Here is a 6,366-nt window from a genome sequence, read left to right as displayed (position 1 = left end):
GTTCATAACGGGCCGGGTCGGATCATGTAAGACAAAAGAATATCAAACTAAAATTTATAAATCATAAAAAACACGTCAAACGTCATTACAAATTACAAACGTATTTAAAATTGTGCCATACAGTTTTTTTTAAATATATCCAAAATATCATCTAAAGATACTAAACACGCCATAAGTTCATTACATTTTTACTCATTGTTCCTAACACATATAATTTGCTCCATAAGTTCATAAAACAACACTAAACACTTAAACAAAATAAACAATCATGTTCAACCATAACCCATAACTTTCAATTATATTTTTAAACATTCAAGCCCTAATATTAAATGTTGATTACTTGTAACTAATCATTTAAACAAACAAAGCTATAAATAAAACAACAAAATCATTTAACTACAAGTCTAGAACAACAAAAAAATCAAAAAAATATAAAAAGATTAAACCCTTACACATCTATATTTTCTCCTAATCATCACATAAAACAAAATAAATAAATAAACCATACTAGTTCTATATTGGAATTCTGACGTAATATGGGTCGGTCCAACCGGAATTTTGGTTTTTCCGGTAAAAAAAGCCACCATGTCGTGAGTAATGGCGTCAAGTCGCTGGGAGTTTTTTTGGGGGCGGGATTTGGAAATGGAATTGGTGGATTGTTTGGGTTATTTTATTTAGTTCAAATTTTTTTAGGTTGGGTTTGGGCTTGTGTTAATAAAATGATTGCAGATTGGGCTTTGATTGGATTAAATAATTAAGTGAATAAGTGGTTAATAAATATTTTTTTCTAAGTGGGCCGGTTGAAAATTTTCAAGGGGTGCGGATGAAAAATTCCAAGGGTGCGATCGGGATTTTCGGCGAAAAATAACACTATTTTTTTTTTCATGGGGTGCGCCCGCCCACACTTGGCTTAGGGTGGGTACGCCCCTGGTGTGTATGTGATATTAGAAATGCAAATTGAGCACTTACCCCTAGACTGTGTTAGCAAAATCTAATATTAGTAATTGAACCTCTTTTAACATATGATTAATAATAGTTTAACTCTTGCAACTTCATCAATTTGTCATTTTAGCCTTTTTTTTTGTTATGCGTTTATCCTCAACTTTCGTTTGACCTATTTGAAAGATCGTTTTAGTTTAAATGTTTGTGAAGATGTCACAAATGTTGTGTTTCATAATTTAACTAGGAATCGTACCCACACGCGTTGCGGCGTGGATACATTGCAACTATGGATTGGGTAATCTAATAGGTGATAATCGATTACACTAACATTCAACTACATATAGAGGTCGGGTTACAATAAGGAGGATTCATACTACAACTTTGATAAGAGTAATAAATAGTTTTTTGTTAAGTTTTTTTTCTTCAAAAGTCGGTGTCCTTGCTAGTTACCTTCCCAGTTTTGTCATGTTGTCGCTGGAGCCAAAATGTCTTCCGTTACTTCAAACGTTGACGTTGTGTTGTTGCATATGGAGGCAAAGCCTTTCCTGTTGGCTTTTTTCCCCTAGAAAATCAACATGGATTTGGGTTTTTCTGGCTTGTCAAAAACGTTACCTTCCGCATTATCCTTTTACTTCCTTGCTTGCTTTCCCGTTGTTTCACTGTGTAATGGATAGGGGATGTTAATTGTCCCTTTTACATTGAAAATTTAAATAAATTTGCATGTGTAATTTATGTACCTGGCGAATCTGGTCTTCTTCTTTTGGTAGTTGTTTTAGGATCCGGGTTGCTAGGACGGGTAGTACCCCAACTTTGTTCACCCCCCCCCCCCCAACTTTTTTCCAGCATTTGTTCCAACGCTTCGTTGAAGAAAACAACTTTTGCATCGTCACTTTCTTCTTCTATAGTAGTGTTTACACAGTACCTAATGATTGGAATTAAAAAAAATTCAGAGCCATCTTTTTAAATCATTCACAAAGAGGTGATAGAATGTGTTTTTTTATATAGGAAGACTCAAAGAGACTTACATGAAAGCTGGGTTGGGAACATGCACACCCTTTTTTAGGGACGTCATAAATTTGAATCGCTTCAACCCAAAGGCTATTTTATATTAAATCATAATAAGCATACCATAATATTGCAATGTCTCGTTTCAAACCAAAGCCAGTTTTGACCTGTTATCCAACTCGACTACCTACATTGAAAAGAAAAGACTAAATGAGTTGAAGTTGGTCTAAGTAATATGTTGATCTGTATTGCGTTTAATATCTAAGGGGTCAAATATGTAAAATAAAATATTATCTTATAATAAATAAAATTGGTTAAATAGGTAAAATTGTCTAGTAGTAGATTAAAACAAAGTGTGGCATACCCATTGTTGATGTAAAACAATATCAAGAGTGTAGTTGCGTCATCACAACTTGAATATTACATAGTCAATGTATTTATAACTGGACTATATCATGTAGTCCAACATAATGATGTACTGTAACATGGAAGTAAGTGCTTGAAATTTTTTACCCAAAGAAAATTATTACCTAATAGCATATAATTAAATGATTCAAAGATGACTAAACAAATTGTTTACTGTAGACTTTCCACTTCTAACTAACACTAATAGGCTGGGGAAGTACTATGATATGGCAATTTAGGCACAGACTGCACACTTATCTCATTTTTATAAACATCAAATTTGCTTTTGAATAGACGTAGAGAAAAATAACTAAAAAACCGTGTATTTACACATTATTATTTATATTTAGAAACAACAGACATTTACTTTTCTTTTATACTGCCTCATTTGGGATTAGTGTCGTGTTTCTTACTCCTGGGATATACATCGCTTTCTAGTATCTACTATATAATGAAAGTAACATGAGCACCAGATACAGAGCTCTGTACATATATATAGCTCAACCTTTAATGGTTTTGCATACGGATGCGAAGGATTAGTTAACAACTAAAATACATAACAATGACAAAATATATTAATGAAAGAACGCATACCAATCTTTATTCGTCCTTATATCATCTGGTTTCTTATCCCCAATCTTCAAAGGGCACAAAACTTTAACTCTCGTTGGAAAATAAAAAGAATAAGAGGAAATATAACTCACACAATTAGAATAAAGAATAATAACTTGGTAATAGGACATACTCACCTCCGCCTACAAAGAAAGGGAGGCTTCTTCAACTGATTATGTATCTTTTATCACTCAAGAATGATGTAGCCCTCCTGTAGTAAGTTTGAGAATAAGGTGATCTAAGCATAGTGATATCTAACGTAATCAGTATATTTTATTGGAATCTATATAGCATCAACAAAACCAAATAGACCTCAAATTCAAATGTAAATCTGAAATGAGCATTTAAGCGAACACCTGGTGTGCAGAGCTTCAATTTCTCTGTAGAACATCAATTTATGTTTACTCTTCATTTAATTAGAGGGCAAATTTAAATTACAACATGGTAACAATGGAAGACTAAATATATGGAGATTAAATTCAATAAAGTTCAAGCAACAATGAAGATTAACCCTAAATTACAGCTCATAAAATTCATTTTCCAATATAAAGATGCAGGAACGGGAACCTACAGTATTACAATTACAAACCTTGGAAAAGCAAAAACTGAAAAACCATAAGAATTCGTCAATAAAGCTACAATCTAACCTGTCGAGGGTGGCCTAAGAGTCATCAATCTTCGATTAAAAAATCATAGCGGTTCGCCGGAGATCATGGTTGTAAAAACGGAACCCATCGGAGCCGCCGCATCCGCCTCCAGAAACGATGGCGTCGCCATCGTCGCCGTCTGCCTTGACGGTGAACCACCGTGGAGGTCCGGCTTCTTATTTTTTCCTTTTTATGGATTGAGAATGAGTTCATATGCATTTTGATTTCGTCAATCTTGTGTTCTGGAATTCCGATTGTTGGTAGTGATAGCTTAGAAGGAAAAATAGAAGAAGGGTCTTGAGAGGAGAAATTGAAGAGGGGTCGGTGGAATAGCCACCGACTTTCTCTTTTAAGATAGTATATAATATACACTTAAGTTTTAATTTAATAATAACTAGGAATAACACCCGCGCGTGTTGCGGGGCGGGTACATTGCAAACATTAAATGTATTAGTCTAAACGTTATGTGATGCGTTAACCATATGAAGACATGTATTTCGACATAGAACTCAATGTAACAAATATAAGCATTGCGATTAGATCAAAACATAAAGTAAATTAAATTTATACCGTACAATTATAACGTATTATATAGGATCTGACTCATACATAGGAAACATAATGTGTATAACGGAAAAGCTGACACGTATAATCAAAAGAGATTAATTAAAACTTTTGAAAAAAAGAAAACCCCAATTTGACTCCACTCGGTTCGAAACAAAATTAACGAAACATTAATAAAATAAGCACAGAAACAGATTATATTTGACCTCACTCATTTCCCAAAAAATTTAGGTTGAAACATACGCCAACTCAAATTTATACCGAAACGTACATAAAATATGTGCACATAAAAGATGTTTTTTTTAAACAAAAATATTATATTTGATCTGACTCGTTTCCAGAAAAAAAAGTTTACATCAAAACGTAGAGTAAATCGAATTCATACCGACACGTACATAAAAATATGCACGTAAAAATAGGTTTTTTTAAGTAAAGGAGGTATAGGGGTGAACTCGAAACAAATTATTTTTAGTAAAAAAACTAATAGGTTAAATACGTTTGCAAAGTCGTGCCAAGTATCCCCAATGCCACACAACCAACAACAGAAGAGCTCGTAAAATAAAATAAATAAAAAAAAGAAAAAAATAACACTGAACGAAAATCATACGTAAAATCGTTGAATCACGCACACCCGTTGCGGTGTGTTAATGTGAAGAAATTAGACCGAAACGTAAAACGTTGAAAAAAACTAAGTTGATTTAGGGTCCCACGCATTGGAACGAACTTGTCAAACATAGAATAATAGACGTGTTGCGACGAGCCTGTCAAACGGGAAAAACAGACAAAAAACGTTGAACCACAGAGACACACAGTTGCGTCGTGTTGACTCGCGAAATTTTAAACGAAATGTAAAATGAAAAACTTGTAAAAGATGAAAAGTATAGGGGATCAAAGTTGAAAATAAAAAAAGTGTTGGGACTAAGTTGCAAATAATAGAAAACTTTGAGTTAAAAATTAAAAACTTAAAAGAGATTAAAATAAAAAGATAAAACCTTTAGTTTGAAAATGAAAAATCAAAATTTTTTTTGAAACACTCCCAATCCATATAGTACAATACCAAAAACAACAAAATGTTGCTTATTTATATGTGGTAAATAACATTAATAATATTATCAAACACAGAAGTAGGGATGAGCTTTTTTTCCCAAATACCCGTACTCGTACCCGTACCATACCCGTACCCGTACCTGTACCCGTACCGATTTTAGGTATTTGGTACATGTATCGGTACCCAGTTTTATTGATTTTGGTATTCGGTACTTTCGGTATTGGTACGGGTACGGGTACGGGTAAAAACGGGTACTGGTACCGAAATCTATGTATACCTTTAAAAGTTTTTTTGTATTATATTTTATTTCATATTATGGTAATTTTAATGTACTCGTATTGCTTTTACCTATATGGTACCCGTATCATATTAGTACTCGTACCAATTTTACCTATTTGGTACTCGTACTATATTGGTACTCATGTCAATTTTACCTATTTAGTACTCGTACAAATGCTCAAAAAGTAAATAAAAACAAAATGGTACCAAACGGGTACTGTACCGAAAATACCCGTACCAGTACCCGTACTCGTACCCGTACCGTACCTATATATTTGGTACATTATTTGGTACCTAGTTTTATTCAAATTCGGTACCGGTATTTTCGGTACTGGTACGGGTATAGGTACGGGTACTGTACCAATCCCATCCCTACACAGAAGCATGGAATCACTTTTGGTACTAAGAGATGCTCACCTCTCACGGAGTTGTCTTTTTCATCCTTTGTGTAACACTTTGTCTTTAGTAAGTTTTGTCATTTTAATATTTTGTATTGATCCAAACGACTTTCAAAAGAAAGTTAAAATGTGTTACTGAGATAGTTCTAAGTTACTTTTTGTTAGTGTGTAGGCCAAATAAGGCTTGCACGTATTTATACCAAATCAAATCTTAAAAAGTTTAATTCTAAAGAGTTCTATACAATTCTTTTAAGCATATAATATTATATATCTATACTTTTCTATAGAGTTCTACAATATTCTATAAAGTTCCATTTTATCTAAGGAGACGTGGGCTCATTGAGGCATAACCGATTTGATGTTGACATCTCTGTTTTGATTGATAGTCATGTTACCATGCATTTCGTGTGATCTTCCACATTAGCATGATTTGTAATGTACCCGTCAAGAGTTTGTTACCTTTCGG

General features: G+C 33.5%; 1 long non-coding RNA gene across 7 annotated transcripts; it reads right to left on the bottom strand.

The window, feature by feature from the left end:
- Window positions 1-1,233: 1,233 nt before the first annotated feature.
- On the bottom strand, window positions 1,234-6,042 carry LOC110869906. Of its 7 annotated transcripts, XR_002553106.2 has the most exons (7): window positions 3,612-4,074; window positions 3,277-3,344; window positions 3,102-3,175; window positions 2,947-3,007; window positions 1,968-2,134; window positions 1,680-1,864; window positions 1,234-1,601 (listed from the first exon to the last, which is right to left on the bottom strand). It is a non-coding gene; the product is annotated as an uncharacterized LOC110869906 (long non-coding RNA). The 7 variants fall into 7 exon arrangements; XR_002553102.2 differs by lacking the exon at window positions 3,277-3,344 and adding an exon at window positions 5,920-6,042 and having other exon boundaries at window positions 2,947-3,175; window positions 3,612-3,881; XR_002553103.2 differs by having other exon boundaries at window positions 2,947-3,175.
- Window positions 6,043-6,366: the final 324 nt, after the last annotated feature.

Source organism: Helianthus annuus, chromosome 17 (assembly GCF_002127325.2).
Source record: "Helianthus annuus cultivar XRQ/B chromosome 17, HanXRQr2.0-SUNRISE, whole genome shotgun sequence".
In the NCBI taxonomy this organism is placed as follows: domain Eukaryota; kingdom Viridiplantae; phylum Streptophyta; class Magnoliopsida; order Asterales; family Asteraceae; genus Helianthus; species Helianthus annuus.
Note: the sequence above shows the minus strand (reverse complement) of the source record. Positions and strands in the feature narration are given on the sequence as shown.